Genomic DNA, 23,892 nt, shown 5'->3' on the forward strand with positions numbered 1-23,892 from the left:
AGGTAACTGAAAGCCGAAGCACATGATCAAGAAGCATGGAAACAAAAGTTTGGAAAGGAAAATACATGAAATAAAAAATGGGGATAGGGAATAGTGGTAATGGGATGAGGGGCAAGGAAATCATTTGTTGTGGTGGCTCTCACACCATGGACCTGCCTTCGGGCAGACTACCATTTATTATTATTATACGCAGTGTCTTTTTTATTTTATTTTTTCAGAATATAACTTTCACAAATTTTTGTAATTAATTCTAATAAAGATCTGTGAAGAAATTATTTTTTAAACAATATAGTATGGTTTTGAGCGCATTTTTTTTTAATTTTCAATTTTTTTAATTTTATTATCATAATAAATAAATTTAAAAGTAATATTACCACATTTAGAACAAATTCTATACAAAAAAAATCCGAGTTGATAGATATGTATAGCACTATAATATTCCGAGCGCTGATAGCTATCTTTCAAATGCTTTTTAAACTTTCAAAATGTGCACTTTTTTCTAATTTTGAATTGATCGAGTCGTTATCGTTACATCGAATCGATGAAAGGTAAAATTTTGGCCTAAACATTCACATACTTTTTTCAAAATTGATCTCAGAAGATTCAGAATGACTTGGCATGTGGAGTAAACATAAAATTAGAAAATAGATTTTTTGGTGAAAACAAACTTCTTCGGGAAGTTAAAAAAGTACATATATTCAACAATCAAACTTCAACTATTTATATCATATCGTTACAAATGAGTCTTGGATATATATAGTGGTTTATTTTGAAATTATTATAACAAGAAAATATAAGAATATGAATTATCATACCTGTCTGAAATCGTAAGGTGTAGTTTGCAGGACGGAATGGTGCGTATACCGATGTGTACATGACTGAAGATCTCTCGTTTTCTTGATTGTTAGACTAGTTTTTTTGGCTCCTTGAAGACTGTAGACAGTGTCACAATTTCCTGATACATCACTCTGTAAATGATACATCAATACTGCTATTGAATATATTCTCACAATCATGAAAAAATCGAAAAACACAGTGAAATCGAAACGTATGAAAGTGTATTAAAAAATTAGTAACATCGTTCAGGTTTTTTCCATTTTCTGGATTCTATACATACACTCATTTATAGAACAAGATACTGTTTTGTGGTATGACTTTGATAAAAATACAGTGGTTTCTAAACAGAGTTTACTTTAAGCATATTTTCAAGCAAATTCGAAGAGTAACATACAGTGAAACAGCATAAAATCAATTATTTTTAATATTACTAGTAATACATAAATATGCATTTTTTTTATAAGTTGTGCCCAAGAATTCAAACATGACATGAAACACTTTTGACAGAAATAGAAGTTTGCTATTTGATTGAAGTTACTGTACTTGTTCATGTAATACTGCTGACTTATTTGGGTTAATTGAATACGATCATTCAGAAAAATATTTATTCAAAAAAAATACATTGGCTCTTATTCTTTAGTCTTACCTCTAGTACATTGTGGTCCATGTCGAATCGCAACATTGTGTTTTGAAATGTGGATAACAATCCTTTTTTGAAATTAAGCACCCACGAAGGTTCATTTTCATCCGGACAAACTTCATTGATGTACCCATCATGGAATGCAAATCTATATAAATGAATTAATTATGATTGATTTGTTATTATGTAAATTATTGTCTAATATAATTGCTATAATTGGTAAAACTTTATTATTTGCGCATAAATATTATTAAATTAAAATTAACCAGCAAGTTGACACCCTCTTGATACGAGCGATGCTTTTAGGTGACATCCAATATGAGGATTCTTGATTCAAAATTTATCGCTCTGAGTTAAATGGTTGAGAATTATATTTTGTTATTACGGTTTTTAGTTATTGGGAGTGTAATTTTATTTTTTTAATACATTTTATTGAGAATTGTTGGAACTACAGTAGCGTCTACTGGGCCGGCTCGCTGACATGTAGAGCAGCGTCACTTTTGCGGAAAACACTTTCGTAGCGAAAGAACTAAAATTTAAAACAATACTTGTATTGAAATTAATTTTCGAATTTTTCTTGTTCTGTTTTGATCGTTTGAAAAATTTGATGTTTCGTAAATATGATTGTGAGTAGTAGTGAACACTGGAATAAACAAAATAGTGCAGCCGTTTATAGACAATCAAATAAGTAGTAGCAAAGTCGATAAAACCTCAGCCTTGCAACAAGGTACGGGTTCAAATTCCGCGTTGAGTGCAACTTAGTATCTAGCAGTACTGGTGTTTATTTTCACTTATGTATAATAAATATGTTATTCTTTACGAATATTTTTGCTTAAAGTTAATAAAACGTATATCGGAATTAGGATAATTTGGTCTAACATTAGGTTTCCTTCTAAGAATCATTTAAAATTAAAAAATAAGCCTGATTTTTTTTTAAATTTCTATTAGGTAGTACCACCAATATCACAAAAACAAGTAATGTTAGGAATTTTTTAACCACCTCGAATCTTAGGACGTTGCTATCGGTACATAAACGGTAATGTTTGAAAATCCATAAAAAAAGTATTTTTTAACTTCCCGAAGGAGAAGTACATGTTAAAACCATTCGATGTATCTCGATGAGGACTAGCGTTTATTAATTTTGCGCGACGATCAGGCAAGCCGTTTCTTTGTAAATCGCAGAAAAGTGAAAAATGTTTCTTTCACGTTTTAGCCCGCAATTCTGAATGGATTTGTTTATTGTTTATTGTTTCTTGGTTGTGAATCGTGCTGATTAGTTTCTGGTAAAGTTCGACTGGGCCGTTTTCTTGTAATAAAGTGTTAAAAAAATTTTTCGTCGATTTTTATGTTTTGTTTGACGGTAGATACCATAGTCTTATAGATCATACTAACATATTAAGGCCCTAAGATAAGACGTTTAATTTTAAAAATTCTTCAAAGGTTGCAAAAACTAGTATCGCATTTTATTTTGCTTACATATGAAAAGAAACTTAAACCTAGAAAAGGTATTAAGTTAAAAAGAAAAATTCTAACTCGATAATTTAAATTAATAGTTAATCAAACTGTGCTGATGAATACTTCTACGAGAATATTTCTTTCTAGTTCCGTGTTTGACGTAGTTCATTTGATTTAAACAGTATAATTATTTATAGTCAATTTGGACTTTTGTACCCTGCTCTACTCTACTTTCAATTACCATGTTCTCAATTACTTACTTTCTTGTTAGTGTTCAAGGTTGAACCTCAAAATTAGCTTTTTTTTTCAAGTTTTTCAAAAATATTCAGAGTTTTAGTAAGTTTAATTAGAAATATATTGAAATATATTTAAAAACTTTTAGACATACTTATGAAAATAATTTAGTTGGTGTTATGCCGAGGTCGGTGAAGTCTGATGGTGAGTTTAATTCTATCTCGATTCGGCGAATTGTGAGAGATTCCTTGTTGCCCGTTTAAACCTCAGTGCCCAACGGGTATGAAAACATATTTTGATCTATAAGGGAAATACGAACAAAAGAGTATATATGGACAAAATGACACGGTGGTCTTATTTAAAAAGTTGCTGGTTTTAATACGTTTCCGTGACTACATAATATGAAGAAAGCTATTAACACAATAGGGTCAGATGTTGTTCGTCATTGTGACAGCTTTGTTGCAGTAATCAGTTCAAACGTGTATCTTTCTCGTTTTCCAAATCAATAAACTTTTGTCAGTACTAGTGATTCAGATCAATTTTATTGCAATTATCAGGTGTTTGGTGGCATTTTGATAATCAATTCATTTTTGTTCTCTTTTGGAAAAAATTACACGCTTATATAATGGAGAAAATAACATAGTACTATTTTTCAAAAACTACAGTGTAATTCATTCGAGGTCAAAAAAAACAAAATTGAAACATGTCAAGGGCGATTGGATTTTAACTTTTACTGTAACTACAGTTCTTCCTAAAAATAGACTGAAGGATCCACCGGTAATAAAAGAAGCTTGAATTTATTGCTAAACCTTTTTCTCTTGTTCTGAGCCCGGCGAAGGTTGTTACGATGTATGATTTGTTGTAAACGAATTATTGGTAAACTGTCTTCTTAAAAACATACACCTTATTACGTCTTTGACATATATGTTACTTAGTTCTTACTATATGGACTAAACGGTTTTTGTATTTTTAGTTGTATTTTTGCTTAATAAATATGTTATCATAGTTCCTACTTAATTAAAAGACTATGTTGCTGGTAGTCTAATAAACAAAACTAATATGAGCAAAAACAATTGATACTGATTAGATTAATATTACTAAAAAAATAAATATAATGAAAAAACAATACACCACGCCATTTAGTTAGTACATCCTCTGTTTGAAGCGAAGATGGATATCACTCTTTAGTGAAATCAGTTTATTAAAAGAAGTATCTTTTAGTCAGAAACTGTAGAATACTAAATATGAAAATACGGGGTGAGGTTTCTCAAGCCGAACTCTCTAATTTGAAAAAAATCTTTGGCGTTTATTGAATCTATATTTTAGTTGGCTTTTAACTAGCAATCAATCACTGATATATGATCGACAGTTAATGAAATTTTAGGAAAAGTCAAGAAATTTCAAGTCGATAGAATTACTATAGAAGTATTTTTTTTTAAATTGAAGTCGAAAAAAGTCTGGCCAGACCACTCTGACCGACGGAGGGTTAATGAAAGGCTAGAATTTTCCTGCTCTCTTGATTTGTTCAATAGAATAAATCGCATAAAATGCTTAAAATAAATAAGTTAAATATTTCAAATAGGCAAATATTAATTAATTATAATAATTTTAATAATAAACTGTTAAAACAGGCAAAATGATAGGGGGGGGGTAATATATATATATATATATATATATATATATATATATATATATATATATATAGGGTGGTATTTAACAAGGACATTTTCGAATTTCGTTGCTTCCAAGTGTGCAACTGCTTCCAAATCAATAAAAAATGATTCTTTACATTTAGACAAAGCGCACAATAATTAAAAGTTTCATATATTTGTTACTAACATGTGTCATTAAGCAAATTTGTGCGCCATCTGTGATCATTGTTCGTGAACTCAAATATTATGATACATAAGAATATTTATAAACCACTTAACCTCTAATTAAATCTATGTGGGCTGTTCTATAACATCTATTCATCATGGCATCAAGATTAATTTTGCAGAAAAATATTTATTTGATTGGTGATGTTGATACTCAAATTGTCAGTAATGAATTGCCATCAAAGTTACAAGTGCTAAAAGTGTCGTTTTATTACATACGTATTCTTAAATTTAAATTACGTGAAAAAGCTGAACTTTGTATAGATGAAGTGAAAATGTTCTGGCACAAAGCTCAGATACCTACTAAAAGAAAAGATCATTATATACAGCATTTGTTGAAATTAAATGAGCAATATAAGATTATCAAAAAACGTGTAAACAGAGACACAAATAAAACTAAGGAGGGCGAATTTAAATTGTCATTGTTGAATTGGTTCGACATTGCTCATGCGAATGTAGAACAAATGGTCAATGAACCTATAATGCATTTTTCAAATGAGCAATAAAAAGATGGTAGAATTGGTTTCATAGCTAATATTGAGTCTGATGATGATGAACAAGTATCAAAAATGAAGGATGAACTACTACAGCTACGTCGGGAAAAATCGGGAAGAGAAAAAGCTCAATACGGTAAAGTTGATTTTAGAATAATTTATAAATTGTTGTACCTTAATTTTAATCACAAACTTTTATTTTTATACATTTCATGTTAATTGAACAGATGACTTCGTGAAATTCACGTCAAGCAGTGAAGTGGAAGGTGCAATTCCGTTGAGTCAGAAAACAAAATCATCTATATCAAAATTTTCTAATGAACTGGTAATTCCTCAGCACCAAGAACCAATACAATCTCGTGGAACAATAAATATCATAGATGATAAATTAGCAGCAGTTTTGGATTATTATAAAATAGGCGACCGGAATGCTGTACGTTAGATTATGGCTTTATGTTCATCAATAAATATTGATGTAAATTTATTAATAGTAAATAAAACATCTATTCACCGAATTAGAGAAAAAATACGCGAAAAAAGTCGAACAAATCGAAGAACTTTTTAAAATTTAGGACTTGAATGCTAGTGTTCTAAACTGGGATGGAAAATTTTTAAATACTTCAAGCGGAGAAAATAAAGAAAGACTCCCAGTTGTATTGAGTTGTGGACAAATTGAAAAAATATTAGCGATCCCAGTATTAGATGATGGTACAGGACAGTCTCAAGCTAATGCAATGTTTGACGCTATTAATGATTGGGGTATTTCAGACAACATAAAAGCTCTTTGCTGTGATACTACTGCTGCAAATCTAGGATCGAACAAAGGAGCTGCAGTTTTGCTTGAACAGTTTCTTCAGAAACAATTACTGTATTTGCCTTGTAAGCATCACATATTTGAACTTATTTTAAGAACTTAAAATACCTGCAACTTCAGACCTGATGTACCATTGTTTGAAAGATTTACTGGACAGAAATTGATAAAAGCCAATATTCTACTGGCTTTGAAGACTGGTATGTGCAAGACAAAATACAGAATCACATCGAAGACATAAATCAATTTATTCAAAAGCAACTAGATTCTGAACAATCAAGAGAAGACTACAGGGAACTTTTGGAGCTTGTTCAGATATTTATTGGTGCAGTAAAGTGGAATTTAGAAAACCGGGCGCATTCCATCATCATGCTAGTTGGATGTCAAAGGCCATATATACTATAAAAATATTCCTATTTCGTAAACAATTTACAATGGCAACTAATCAAATCAATTTCTGAAATTTGTATTTTCATTGCTACAGTATACATAAAAGCATGGTTTACATGCGGTCCAGCAGCTCAAGCTCCAAATAATGATTTATCATTTTTAAAAGAAAATTTGAATTGGCAGATGCTAAAATATCTGAGGTGGCATTGAAGACATTTAGCCAGCATTTGTGGTATTTAAATGCAGAAAGTGTAGCAATGACATTTTTTAATAAAAATATATCATTAAACATTGAGAAGCAGACGGTGATCATGTTGAAAAGTTTTGATAAAACCTCAGTAAAAGTTATCACTTCAGTTTTTCAAACGGTTTGAAATAAATGCAGACTTTTTAAATTTAAATCCGTCTGAGTGGTATCAAAATAAAGATTACCCCAGGGGCTTGCTATTGGTAAGAAATTTGAAAGTGGTTAATGATATTGCTGAGCGTGCAGTTAATTGAAGTTAATTGAAGAATATTACAACATACTGAGCAAGAACCCAGAGCAGCAGCAATTTATTGTTCAATTCTTACAAGAATATAAACAATATTATACAGATACTAGATAAAATGCAATCATTTTGAATATGAATGAAAGAAATGAAGAAAGCTAATTATCCAAATGATATGCAGCATCAGCATCATATTTCATAAATTCTGAAAAAATCTTTGTAGTTTATTTTGATCATAAATAAAAATTTAACGACAAAAATTTGATGTATTTTATAAAATAAGTATTTACTTAATAATTATACTTGATAATAATAATAATTATAGAATAATTAAAACTTAAAAAAAGTATTAGCGCTTGTAACTTTGATGGCAATTTATTACTGATAATTTGAGTATTAACATCACCAATTAAATAAATATTTTGCTGCAAAATTAATCTTGATGCCATGATGAATAGATATAGAACAGCCCACATTTAGAGGTTAAGTTGTTTATAAATATTCTTATGTATCATAATATTTGAGTTCACGAACAATGATCACAGATGGCGCACGAATTTACTTAATGACACATGTTAGTAACAAATATATGAAACTTTTAATTATTGTGCGCTCTACCTAAATGTTTACGTAAAGAGCTAATACTATTAGAAAATCATTTTTTATTGATTTGGAAGCAGTTGTGCCCTTGGAAGCACAGAAATTCGGAAATGTCCTTGTTAAGGAACACCCTAATATATATATATATATATATATATATATATATATATAATTGTTTTCATTTGTTTTTGAATCGTGCAAACAATTAACCTGAGTGGATATTTCTTGATCGCTTCGCCGAATGGAATACTTTTTGAAGTTTCGCTGTCGTTTTCATCTGCGAGCTCCACGTTGTGAAAATTCAAGAGTCCTTCACATCTTGTCGGGAAACTTAATCGAAATCCTGCGTTCAGGTGAATAACTGACTCATTCTTTGACGTCCCGACGAATAATGTACTTACATGCACACTATAGTTGTAGTAATATTCTACGTTTTGAACATATTTAAATTTGCCGCCATCTGAAACAGAAAAATATTTAAAATTTATCTTTTGCATATGTTTATTAACTTCCCGAAAAAGAAGTTGATGTTTTCGTCATAAAATACAATTTGCTAGTTTTGTTTTCTTGACGTTTCAAGCCATTCTGAATCGAAAGACCAAATTCGGCAAAATTATGGGTGAAAAGATTTTCGAGATTTCGACGCCGAAGTCGTTCAATGTAACTTGATAAGGACTAGCGTGTGTTAGTTTTACACGACGAGCAGCCAAGCCGTTTCTTTGTAAATAGTAGAAAAGTGAAAAAAAATGTCCACGTGTTAGCCTACAATTCTGACTCGATATTAAAAAATCAAAAACTGTTCGAAAAATATTGGTTGGGAATGATACTAATTAGTTTTAGGTAAAAATCTACCGGGCCGTTTTCTTGAAATTAACTTTTGAAAAAAAATTGCCGATTATTATGAACATTTTTTAGCAATAAATATCATGGTCTTATAATACATACTAAAATAATACGGCCCTACGACAAATAGTTTAATGTTAAAAATTCATCATTTTAGGACATACAAGCACGTGTCTGTGCCATATAATTAATATAATTACAGATAATTTAAATGTGTTTGAAAGATATCAATTGGAAATCGTAATATTTAGATTTAATTCAAAGCGCAAATTTTATTTTTTAAATAGATAGTTAAAAATTTGATCTGAGTATCTAAATCACAATTTCGATTAAGGCAAAATGCCACTTTCAACTAGTTTATGTATTTATTGATGAGCAGTACGTAATCGTTATTGCCTTATGGAAAGTTGCATGGCATGTGTAAATATACGACTTGATCAATACGAAATAAATATAAAAATTTATTAACTATTAATATATTTTAATTTAATTTATGATTATATTATTTATATTATTATAATTTATAATTTATATTGATTACATTATGTAATTTACCGCGTTGCTGTAGAGCATTGTAATGTAAGAAACCATTGCAAATTATTCAATTTTATGCAAATTTGCCCAGCATATTACTTATTTTCGAAAAATGGTTTAATTGTTAGGGAACATACTGACAAAATGACATATATGGACAAAATAACAGAATGGCCTCATTTGAAAAGTGACCAGTTATTAAAGTTTTAGCGCAAAAGCCATAACTTGTGGTGTATGCATCGTGCCTTAAGGCAAATTGCTGGAATTCTCCGTACCGTAACGAAATGTAAGAAGAATATTAAATGTATTCAAATATTTATTAGCATTATATGAATTCAATTACAAAAGATAAAATTATGCATTTAAAGTATATAAGTGAGCTTTAGAACTTTAACCAGAATCAAAATTAAAATCTGAACTATTTTCGAAATATAAAAAAAATTAAATAAATGTTTTTCCTCAAAACCAATTGTTTTGTCAACACAAGCAGAAAGTTTTTTGAATCACTCAAATCGGATGCTTAGTTCTCTCAAAAACTGACATTTTTTGTACATTTTTGTACATTTAGTAGTGTTTTCGAAATGGCTGGGACGTGCCTTTGCCAAAATCACCACTTCTCCCAATCATTAAAAATTGAATGGTTTTTGGATTATTCAAATCGGATACATCGTTCTCTCAAAAACTCGATTTCTATTTCCTGCACTCTTTGAAACACAAAATACACATCCACTTTTTCTGAAGTATGCCAAAATGTTGAGAAACCTTTGAAACGTGAAGATATTCAAAAAATTTTAATTTTTGATTTTCGGCCCATTACTATAACTTACCCTATGGGCAATCAATAACAATACCGTCAGATGTTGAGCGTCATTGTCACAGTCTTGCTGCAATCAATTTAAACGTGTATTTTTGAATGTTTTTCTGAAATTGTTTTTGCCATGTTTTCTGTGACATTTTTTTATTGTTTTTGTAATTATTTCGGGCAGTTTATTAGAGGCCAAGAAAAACAAAAATTAAAGCTGTCAAAGGTGATTGGCTTTTAACTTCTACGTTAACTACTTCTCAAAGCAGACCAAATGATTCAACTGTAAAAAGAAGATACTTGCATTTATTACAAAATTCTCTTTTCCCGTTCTGATCCCGGTAAAGTTTGGTCAAATTGTACGATTTGTTGTCTTTGGACTCGTGTACTTTGTGCTGACGTCCCAAAGAGGACCAAACGATTTATTTTGAACTATACTCTTAAAAATTAGTATTTTAGTATGACCTAATATTATGTTTCATTTTGTCCATACTATACGGAACAAATAGTTTTTGTAATTAATTTTATTTATTTTTTGATAAATATGTTGCTATAGTTCTTATTTTCTGAAAAGACCATGTTACTGGTATTATATGAACCAAAGATAAGTGAAAACGATTAAAACTAGTCATAATATCATTAAATAAATTGTGATAGTTTGGCATTTCGCGCCAAAATGAAGTAAGTGGCGTGATAAATAAAAATTATTGATGGGTTTTGTTTTCCAAATGATTGTGGTCTGTCAGATATATTTTTACAAATGATTTTATAAAATTCATTACTGAAATAAAAGTTATTAACAGTTTAGAAATTAATGTCAATTGTTACAAAATTTTCATCAAATTAACATCAACTAATACAAACGACTGACATCAATTCAAAAAAATAACTAGTGGGGTGTATGGCATCGTGCCTTAAGGCAAATTGCTGGAACTTCCCGTACCGTAACGAAATGTTCGAGGAATACTGAATGTTTTTAAATAGATTATTATAAATATTGTAACATTGTCTAATATTTATAAGAAGTATATAAACTGAATTGCAAATTCAAAATTATTTGTTTAAGTTATATAAGAACTTTAGTCAGAATAAAAATAAAATCTGAATTATTTTCGATATACAAAAAAAACTAAAAAAAAAAATTATACATTTTTTTTCCAAAATCAATTATTTATATCTAATAATCATTTTTAACCGCCAGATGGCATTTTTTTTTTAATTTTTCATTAGATCTCCGAAACCGCTAAACCTGCCTTCATGAAAATTGATCAATTCTTCATCTTGTCAATACAAGTAAAATGTTTTTTGAATTATTCAAATCGGACGCTCCGTTCTCTTAAAAACTGAGTTACCGTTTTCGGCACTTTTTGCCCCGTATCTTTGGAACAGCTAGACCTGCCTTCGCCAAAAACTAATCAGCACGTCTCCTTATCAATACGAATCGAATGTTTTTTGAATTATTCAAATCGGTTGATCCGTGTTCCCGAAATCGTCGACGAAAATTTATATCCGCACATACATACACACACGTACATACATACATACATACATACATACATACATACACACACACATACATCCATTTTTTCTAAGGTATGCCAAAATGTTCAGAAACCTCTGAAACGTAAAGATATATAAAAATTTTCATTTTTGATTTTTTTGCGATTACTATAACTTGCCCTACGGGAAGTTAATAAATAAACTTTTACTTCGGGAAGTTAAAAATATGTGAAAGTCGCCCTATTCTCAAACTCATTTTTTGGTGCATTTGCAAACGATATTGAAATCAAATGACGATTCTATTGGGATATATTCTTTATAACATAATTATAATTTGTCAGTGCACGAAAAAGTGAAAATGATTTTGTATTTTCGACTCGATAACCTTTTTTGTGAGGGAGACTGGGTACGGTTGTGCGACTTTTTTATGATCAGTAATATAACACATAATTTTTAAAACAATATTAACAAGAAATTTTTGTGAAATCTATTTTTTTTTGTATTGAATTTTCCTTTTCTTTCATATTTGATCTTAGTTAAGTTTTTTATAAAGTTTTTTTTTATCTATTTAATTTTCACCTGAAAAAGGTCAAAATATACATGTCACAACCAGTACCCACAAAGTTTGTCATAACCCTTTTAAAACAAACATCGTTATGGCTGAGATACATTATCTACACAAAAACTAATTGCTGATAATTTACTACTAATGTTCAATTAACAACAAATTACAATCTGTTTGTAATCAAGTGATAGTTATTAAAAAAATCGAACGAAATATCTTAATTTGACTCTTTAAAAGCAATGCGGTTCTCAGATCATATAGGACGCTGACTCAATGCAATAATGGAAACTTGTTCGAATATATCATACTTTATCTTTCTCAACAAACATACTTCATATTTCTCTCCTTGGGGCCCTATCTTAAAATCAGTATAGTTTAGCTGTTTTGACGACTGTCACTACCGTACCCTGACACAACCATATCCATTTTCCCCTGCTGTCTAAAATTACATATAAATCTAGATAAAACTTCATATTTAAAAGAAAAAAAATAACAGAGTACGTACACGTGCGCTCACCCACGTAATAAATGAGCGCTTATTACGCTAGTTACGGCACGTCTAATATTAACAAATCCTATATATGGAAATATTAAAAAGTAATAAAAAAATCATTTATATCTTGTATATTTATATAAATACATACAAAAATAATGATGTTTTCGAACATTTCCAACCCTCAATGAAAACTAAGTACATATACCATTTCTCTTTGAATGATATTGAAGCATTAAGATAAAAATATGCCATTCATTATGTTCTATCTTTATCGATACTGCAATACTATAAAAATATAACATTTTGTTATCTTCGAATGGTGTTATTTAAAAGTAACTCCAATGAACCTCACTGGTAATAAATACAAAATAAAAAATAATTTTCACTTTTTCGTGCACTATAGCCTACGTTATATAAGGTAGAGCGGGACTTAAAGATCCGCGGTTAAAAAGTTCTACAAATATATCTCAATTACAAGTAACGTTAAGAATTTTATAACAACAATATTTGAAAGTAGAGAGAAGAAGATGTATAACCACCACCTTGTTTTTTACAACGTCACTATAGGGAGATGAATGGCAGTGTTTAAAAATCCATACAAAAGTTTTTTTTTCATTGTTAGTTTTTTTTATTGTGAGCACTCTTGTTCAGTTTACTAGACCTCAATGAAAATTTTAGGTATACGTCATTTAATTGTTTTATAAGACGTATTTTTATTTTTAGTTGGATAAAACAGTTTTTTTATATACCCTCTGTGAATGCTTAAACGTTGATGGGATAAAAAGGACATATAGAATTTTTACTCTGGCAAATATGTAAACAATGAAAAAATAGTAAATAAATAAATAAATTAAGTTAAAAAAAAAGTAATTTTACAAAAGAGAAATTAAATGAATAGTATAATTCTGACGAAATACCATATCAGGGTTTTGTACTGTATTATCTTTGTAAAAAATATGCCCATTAAATTTTTATTTTGCATTGGTTGAATAATGTACCTATTAATTCGTAAAATCCCTTCAACATTAAAAATAAGACATTGATCTTTTTGCCCCCTGGCTATACCGTTTTACGCCGCCTATGATGTGAAGAGGACCACGTGACAAATTTTTGAGAAACAGCAAAATACATATTTCTACAATAATTTCTACAATTAGCCAGAAGTCTTACTGAACATAGTCGCATAGTTGCTTGTTTGATATGTGTTATTTGTTGTGAACCACAACAATTTTGATATAATTGGTTTGATTTTTGCAATTAATTTGCCAGAAGTTGAATTGGATATTTTTGCCCCGCCATACCCTTTTAATGCAATTTGTTTTTAATATCGTTTACAGTTCTGTTAAATGATTTGATGAGTTTGAGACATGCACCTAATACATAATATGTATTATATTATAAGGTCTATGGTTTTTGAAAAGGGGCCACTTTCACACATTTTCAATAATATCCCTATATAAATGGGACATAATATAAATGATGAAACAATTAAAATATAATATTCATTTGGCTTTCTTATAAAAATTCTCAAGATAATCTGCAATAATAAATATTAAAGAGAATTCTTTAACTCTCAAGAGAATCTATACTTTCCGAAATAGTTTAAAAAGATAAAAACAACAAGGTGTAAGCGGCATTTCAGCTTGCGGCAAGTTGTATGAAATTCTTGGTAGATATGTATAATTATACACTTAATACATAGAAATTGACATTTAGTAACATAAAATTGCGATGATAAATTTTGAAATTTTTACGTTGGGTTTTATTCCAAAATTTCCGTGAATGTTTGCAATCAAACCCTTTTTTGTAGGACCATAATATTTTAGGATCTTTGGTAAGACCATGAACTCTATCACCAAACAAAGTTTTAGCAAAACCGTCCAATCTTTTTTAATCATTAAATACAAAGAATCGGCCGATCTTTATTACAAACTATTCAGCACGATTCTAGATTGATATCTTTTTAACGGTTTTTGAATTTTCAAAATCCGTTCAGCACTTTCGCGAAAAAGAGGACTAAAAATTGTGTGCTTATCTGTTAAATTCATCACTTGTGTTCCTATCGAATCAAATGGCTTTTAAATTTTTGAAATCGGTGCCGTTTCAGAAAAAACGTCGTTGGAAGATAACATTTTGGATCACATGCACATACAAACATACTTTTCTCAAATTCGGTGTCAAAAGATTCAGAGTGACTTGAAACGTTGAGAAAACAAAGTTTGAAAACCGGATTTTCTGGCGGAACTTGAACTTGTCTTTCGGAAAGTTAATTATGTGATAAAATAAACTACTAAAGCAATAAAATATAGATGTACAAAAGATCAAATGGTCAAACTACTCAGATACCAATTTAGTGAGAAAACAATTATTGAATCGAATTGAGTAAACTCTGCGATATCATCAAAGATAACTTATTAAAAAATAACATGGAATTTTTTGCTGTTCAAGTTTCAAATATTTAGTGGAATAACCTAGTTACTACAACGTTTATTTATAATCTAGTTTATAGGTTGAAGGATTCTTAAACCTTCATATATAATATTGTTTTTTAGTATATATATATATATATATATATATATATATATATACAGGGTGTCCCAGACCTTGACATCAAGCCCAAACGAGGTGATAGGATTGACCTTAACTATCCTGAAAATAAAAACAGAGAAAAAATCTCACGTTGTTGAAGTTACGAGGTTTTAAGTGCAACCTAGAGCTTTGGTAAAGTTAGGACCACTTTTCGGCTATCGTGGGTTATTTTTATTAATTTGGTTTATTTAAACTTTGGAACCATAACCGTGAGTCTAGGACCACAATCAAAACCATTATCACAATTGCCTTAGTTTTCAAGAATTAAATTTTTGTTGAACTATAAATTTAAAATATTTAATGATGTATGACTTTGGGAGGCACTCTTTTAAAAAAATGTACTAAAGTTTGTCAAGTCAGGATTGTAAAATGGTGAAATACTAAAAAATATTATTGAAAATTTTTGAATAAAAAAAAAACAAAAAATCTCTCGCTTCTAACGTGCGAGAGAGAAAAAAGTCAGCGAAATGTATTTTTCCATTTTACCATTATTAAATCCTCCAACTTTTGATGAAACTTTAGTACCATTTTTTTAAAGAGGGGTCCTTCATTGAATTCATAGTTCAAAAATGAAAAAAGTCTTAGTTCTTGAAAATTTGGGGCAATTGTGGTATTTTATTTACTAGAAATTTTATTAATTGTTACGGTTCCAAAGTTTAAATGAACAAAATTAATAAAAGATAACCGCAAGAACCAAAAAATGGTCATAATTTCACCAAAGCTCTAGGTTGCACTTAAAATCTCATAATTTCCAAACAACGTGAGATATTTTTTTGTTGGCCACTTATCAATACTATCACCTTGTTTCGGCTTGACGTCAAGGTCTGGGACACCCTGTATATATAGTGAAGCTAGAGGTTTGTTGTAACAGTTTTAATAAATTTATTAAAAATTATTAGATTAATATATTTTGAGATCCACAGATTATAACTAATCAGCACGTCGCCCCATTAATACGAATCAGATATTTTTTTTAAACATTCAAATCGATTAATCCATGTTCACAAAATTGTCGACGAAAATTTGTGTCCGAACACACACACGCATACATTCATTTTTTATAAGGTATGTCAAAATGTTCAAGAACCTTCGAAACGTAAAGATATATAAAAATGTTCATTTTCGATTTTTTGGGGATTACTATAACTTACCCTACTGAAAGTTAATAAAAACTTAATCAATTTAGTAATCACAAAAATTATCACAAATTGTCAAATTATCAGTTTCAAATACTGATAAAATTGAAACGAAATTACATATATAAAATTTGAAATTAGTCGATAATAATAACGCAAACGATCATAATCAACTCAATTTTTTAGTTACATGGAATGGTTAAATTTTTAAATCGGTTCACCAACCCATAGTTTTTCTAAATTTGGCTCCAAAGGTTCATATAGACTTAATACATAAACATCTATATCATATAGAATTAATACATAAACAACATATTTTGTGACATAACACAAAAACATCTCACAAGTCGGATTTTCTGGCAAAAACATCTCCTTCGGGAAGTATATTAATATTATTCTTAGAAATACTCTTTGTATAAATCTTACCTTCACACTGCGGCCGACCACATATATTTGGATCTTTGAGTGGATCTGCAAAAATATAATTAAATTATTATTATTATTAATAATAATCATATCAAACTATGCTAATGTTGATTATAAAATATTTATTTGTCGCCGTAAATAGCTTGGCATATGGATAGAATAACATTAGAATGTGTGTGAGTGAATTATATATTGTGAGAGACAAATAGTGACATATAGAGATGAATATGAAGAGTGTAATTAGAGACAATAAACGAGTAATTGGAAATGAGGTGTGTTATTAGAGACGAAATTATATGATAACGAAGTTAACATATAATTATATTTTGCTTGTGTGGCATGTGGGGCGTAAAGGTCCGCAGGTAAAAAGGCCCACCACCAATATCTCAAAAATAAGTAAAATTAAAATAAATTCAACAACAATATTTGAAAGTAGAGGGAAAAGGATGTATAATTAGCCATCGCCTCAATTCAATCAAAGCTATGTTCGAAAATCTATAACAAATGTATTTTATTTCGTTGTTAGTTTTTTTAGTTGTGAGCACTGTTGTTAAGTTTACGAGACCTTAATACAATTTTAAGTATACATTAATTAGTGGTTTTATAAGATGTATTGTTATTTTTAAGTTAGATTCAACAGATTTTTTTAAAATGACCTGTATAAAAGCCTACATATGGGTAGAATATCAAAGTAAATTAACTTAAAAAAGCAATTTATGGATTGAGGCATTGGATCTGTTTACCCAACCTGCGGGATAAAAAGTGACAGATGACAATTTTTAGAAAAATAGTAAAGAAACACATTTTTCTAATTAGGATTGAATTGGGAATTATATTGAGCATAGTTCGATAGTTGCGTTATTTATTAAAGTGAATAATACATCTGCCAAAACATTACTATATCTTATATTATTTTAATTTCTGGTACATTTCACCTACTTTTTGGCAATAATAATGTAGAAATTACATTTTTCTTGTATATTATATTCTAATATTATCTAGGCTAGTGAATTGATATTTCCACCAGATGACAGTTCGAATGTTTTCAATATTAAACAATGATAAGTGGTTTTTTGTAATTTTTGCCATTTATTTCTACAATATTACTATAGTTTTATCGTTCATAAATCTTAGAAATTTCCTTTGACAAACTCCAAAAAGAATTATCAAAATCCGAATAACCATTTAGAAGAAGTATCAAATCATACATCCGTATATATATTTTTAATTATACAAATATATCAGGGTAGGGCGAGGCACAAAAGTCCAATTTGACTTTCAGTAATTACACTGTGTAAACTAAATGAACATGACAACACATCAAACTATATCAAAAAAAACAACTGTTGAATTATGTTCAGTAAAATTTCCAGTTAATTCCTAAATTCTGTCACCTGTACCTTTTCGCCCCATAGGCGGTGTAAGAAAGGACAGCCATGGAGAGAACAGATACAGCGTCTTTTTTTAATTTTAAAAAGATTTTACTTCATAATAGATACATTACTAAAATGATTAACTAATGTGAAATACAAATTTTATTCGTACATGTTTATACTAAGATTAAACTCTTTATATAACCTTGATCTTGGTGTATAACCTTGATCTGGTATTTTGATAGAAATATTTGTCATCAGAGTTTGAACAACTATTAATTTAATATATATATATATATATATATATATATATAAACTGATTTTTTCACACTCAATTTACTTTTTTATTTACTATTTCTATGTTAAAGGTGTAAACAAAACACAAAAAGATTAAAGGTGTAAATAATACACCTTTGCAAATGAAAAAGTTTAGTTGGTCCTATTTACCTTACCCGCATGTAAGCTGTTCTTGATTATATATAAAAAAAAACTATTGAATCTAACTTGAACATAAAAATACATCTTACAAAACGATTAAATAACATATACCTTAAAATTTATATAGCTATCATGAACTAAATGCAAGAGCTTGAAACCAAAAAAATAATACTAACAACAAAAAATACTTTTGGTATGAATGTGGACACATTTCCATTTATCTCCTGATAATGCGACGTTAAAAAAATTAAGGTGATGGGTGATTACACAGCTTTTGCTTTCTATTTTAAAATAGTATCACTAAAAATTCTGTACTTTGCTTGTTTTTGAAATAATGATGATGAACCTTTTTACCCGCGGACCTTTGAGCCCCGTCCCACCCTACCAATTAAATGCTTTACTTATGTATATTTTTAATAATTCTTAAATCACTCATTGAAATTAATATTCATTTATTAATAAAAATGTAGTATTGGGAAAAACTATACAGAAATTGAAAATGTATAAAAAATGTATTTGAAAGTCTATTTTGACTGACAATAAAAAGTTCTGAATTTTTTGTCAACGGCGGACTGTTAAATGATAGGATGACAACAGTGTTTTACATTTAATATTTTGTATAAAAATTGATAATAACTGAAAGGTACTTACTGTATTTTGCTTCAGAAAGCTTCAATAATATCAAAGCCAAGATAATCCTCCTCATAAGCATTTTCACTAATTTTCAATTCATTACCACTTAACAAATTTGTCTTCATTTACACATTACTTGAAACTTCAATATCACAATTATTTGTAAAATAATAAAATGTATTTTCATTTTTAATCATATCACAAAAAGTAATTATTTCATTATTCACTCAATATTGATATTCGATATCACTGAATCGATTTATTGAAACTTTTCACTACTGATTAATTTAGTGCTTGACAAGGAATGAATGAATCTTCGATGTCAAAGTTCAATGAAAATAAGACGAATTCGAAATAACATTTTTTACGTATCAGATATCTATACATAGGGGAACTGGGGGCTTATTGTAACAGTTTTTTTTTAATTTAATATATCTTGAAATTCACTGATTATATTTTTACAAAATGAATATGAATAGTTTCTATAACTATTCCTCTACTGAATCCAATAAACAAAATTGTATTACTTTTGTTCATTATTTCACAACTAATGATTTTCTAGAAAAAGTGTGGTGTTACAACTTACCCCTTGTTTGGGGGTATTTATAACATCGACCGGGGCAAGTAGTAATGACGAAAATACCTCTGATAATTTATTTATTGTTTGTATTTCAGAATGCTAATGTTGCTCAGTACTTTTATTCATAAATTAATGTAAACTTTGATTAATTCACATAAAATCTTCAAAATGTCCTGTCACAGTTATTCTTATCATGAATCAACGCAAACAACAATTAATACAAATATAAGATATAGTGTCTACTGTAACACAATTTACATGTAGGTACCCGTATCTTACAAACTATATACGTTCCACCAAATTATCTTTAATTGAATTTGTAGATAATAATTTTATCTCACAACTAGCCCCAAGGTTTTGTTTCAATTAATAGCCCCAAGTGTTATTTTTGTACATTAATGAAGGTGACTAATTTAGCAATTTACCAATCACAAAAAATGTTACGCATTATTAAAAATCAAAGTAAGATATTTAAAATTTAAAATCAGTCGACAATAATAACAAGAATCAAAGCTGTTTGATAGTGCAATTTCATATTACATGTCAAAAATGACGCACCTGCACAGTTCTGTTTACTGCGTCAGCCTGCGGGCCAGTAGCTATTGGCAATATTATGCAGGATGTTTTACATGTCCAATCGATACAAAAAATATATTAATATTGTTCAATATCCTATAGAAAAACGACTGTTACTACTCACCCCTGTTACAAATTGCCCCTACCTCCCCTACACATACATATATAAATAGCTGGATTATTCAAATAATGAAATATCTGTCAATAATTTTATGTTCACTAAAATTATTAGTGGAATTATTCAAATTAGAGTTTATTTGAATATTCAAAATTGATTTGAAATCCGAAAATTCATTTATTATCTTATTCAATTAGCACTATACAAATTTTATTATTTCTAAAATTGCTGGTTAATATATTATGATGAAATAATTTTATGTTTACACAAACAAATTCGAATAATTTTAAATGAAAAGAAAAATAAAAATAGTATTATTATACATTATTAATATATATTTTTCTATTAGTATGAACTACTTAATAAATTTGAATATTAAAGTTTGATAGTATTAACAATAAAATTATTTAAATAGTAAAATTTGATAATTTCAAAAATAGCTGAATTAATACCAAAAAACTTATGTTTACAAAAAATATCAATAAATTTTATTTTACTTTTCATATAAACTATTTATAGAGAAATATCAAGGTTTTTTTACTATAAATAACAAAATGATTCCAATTGAATTAAAGAGATTATTATTTGAATATTTTAGTTTCGTGACAATAATATTTAAAATATTAAGACAAATTGAAAATCATGTTTTTAATACTATATTTATAAAAATTTCATTTATTTTACTATTCATATAAATTAAAGAAATATAAAAGTTGTATGTTATTAATAATGAAATGTTTCAAATTGCATTCAAGCGATTATTATTTTAAATATTTAATTTGTGATAGTAACATTTAAAATATCAAGATAAATTAAAAATCATTTTTACAATATTATATTTATAAAATATATTAAAAGTTTCATTTATTTCGCTATTCATATAAACTAAAGAAATATTAAAATATTATGTTATAAATAATGAAATCATTCAAATTGTATTAAAGAGATTATTATTTAAAATTTTTAGTTTCGTGGCAGTAATATTTAAAATATCAAGACAAATTGGAAATTGTTTTTATAATAATATATTTATAAAATATTATATTAAAAATTTAATATTTATATCGCTATTTATATAAAAGTTCATATTAATATAAACATATAAAGGAATATTAAAGTGTGCATTATTTTATTAATAATTTTATTAGACTGTATTACGTTGTTAGTAATGAAATTATTCAAATTGTATTAAAGAGATTATTATTGATTTTTCTTAGTTTCGGGACAGTAATATTTAAAATATTAAGACAAATTCGAAAACATTTTTTCAATATTATATTTATAAAATATTATATTAAAAAATTTAATTTATTTTACTATCCATATAAACTATTTATAACAAAATGTTATTAATAATGTAGTGATTCATATTGTAATAAAGATATTATTATTTTATCTTTTAATTTCGTGATAAATCAGTACATGTTTATAATATAAAATATTATATATAATAATATAAAATATTATATATATATATATATAATATAGAATATTATATTGAAAAATGTCATTTCTTTTACAATTCATTTAAATTATTCATCAGTGAAATATCAAAGTTGTATATTATTACTAATAAAATTATTCAAATGGTTTTATAATATTATATTTTATAAAAAATAAATATTTTTATTAATATTTAATTCTTCTATTTTTATTCATTTTTTTATTATTAATAAAAATTTGGAAAATTGAAAATTGTACAGTAGGTACTACATTGACAAAAATTATTTCTTGTAATTTCAAGTTATTTCTTGTGAAAATATTACTTGTATCGTTTTGTGCTGTGATTTATTTTATATTAAATATATTTAAATATTATTTTTTAATACATTAAATATTTAATAATATTTGAATATATTTCATATAAAATAAATCACAGCACAAAGCGAGGCAAGTAATATTTTCATATTTAACTTACTTACATGTTTAAAATTTTTAATAAAAATATAATGAATAAATGAAAATAGAAAGTAAAACAGATTTCAAATGGTAATGGAAGACAAGTGTGTATAATAACTAAAAAATGTTATTATTATCACATAAGTTTATAAAACAAAAACAATAACTGAGTTAGTATCATTACCTAAAATATTTAATTAATTATTAAAATTTATTAATTTACGATGCACACTACACAATTTATTTCAACTGCACAGAATTTATTTCGAAGTTCTCACAAGGATTTTAAATGACGAACTGTTGTATGATTATTCTTGGACAGTATTCTTAGTTTTCTTACAATTTATACAAAGAATCTCCGATAAGATTTATCAAAAAGTTGTCAAAGGTCATAAACGTCACTGGGAAACATTTCGAATATACAAATATTCCGAATGCAGAATTCTATTTACTCATGCCAGATCTTGTCATAAAGTGTGAATGTTGACATAAAACTGACTAACTTTTATTAGACAAACTACACAAACAATAAAGTGAACAAGTGATTTTTCGTTAAATAAGTTAATATTATTTTCAAAACGCAATAAATTTTTTTTAGTTATATTTTTTGCAAAAAGTCAGATTTGTTAATAATTTGTTAAATTTTTTCTCGACGTTTCAAGGCATTCTAAATCATGAGACCAAATTTGGAAAAAAGTATGTGTGTGTGTATGTGAGTCGATTTTGACCTTTCGTCGACGTTTTTTCAAAAACGGCTGAACCGATTTCAAAAATTTAAAAGCCATTTGACGTAACTAGATAAAGACTAGTGTTTATTAGTTTTGCATGATTTTGAAAATTCAAAAACTATTATTTGGGATCATGCTGATTAGTTTTGGACAAAGATTGGCCAGGCCGTTTCTTTGTAATTGATTGTTAAATGAAATATCGACGATTTTAATGAATCTTTGTATAGTGCGTTCAGTACGTGGTTTTAATAAACATACTAAAACATTATAGTTCTACAAAATATAATTATAAAAAATCATTAAAATTTTGTTTATTTGCCCGCTTTTTTAAAAAATACTCCGTATATGTATTAGGCTCACTTTTCCATAATGTGTAATAACAAATTGTGGCAAATTTCTGGAACTTTCTTCACCAATAAATAAAATAAGTCATAGTCATTAAATAATTTCAAAACTTTAAATTTTTTGAAAACTTTGAGAAAGTTAGATTTTTATTTATGTTTGTAGAAAGTTTTTATTTTGAATTTTTTTAACTTTTTTCTCAAAGTAATCGCGTTTCGTAGATGTCTTAGAAAAGAAATGTCGAAGCGCGTGGGCGCCGTGTCGCGGTCTAACGGTTAAACATTAGCATGGAATTCATAGAAATGTAAATAAAATTTGTATTTTGTTATTAAAATCTCTATATAATATCTGAGAATTTGACTTTTACATTAGTAGTTCATTTTCACGTTTATAGAGTCATTATATTAAATTAATAAATTTATTTGATCATTGATATATTCATATTTAGATATGTAGAATAATTTTTACGTTAGTTCACTTATTTT

The sequence above is a fragment of the Ctenocephalides felis genome, unplaced genomic scaffold (assembly GCF_003426905.1).
Source record: "Ctenocephalides felis isolate EL2017-DRISC unplaced genomic scaffold, ASM342690v1 CF-g0.4_SCAFFOLD_01886, whole genome shotgun sequence".
Classification (NCBI taxonomy): domain Eukaryota; kingdom Metazoa; phylum Arthropoda; class Insecta; order Siphonaptera; family Pulicidae; genus Ctenocephalides; species Ctenocephalides felis.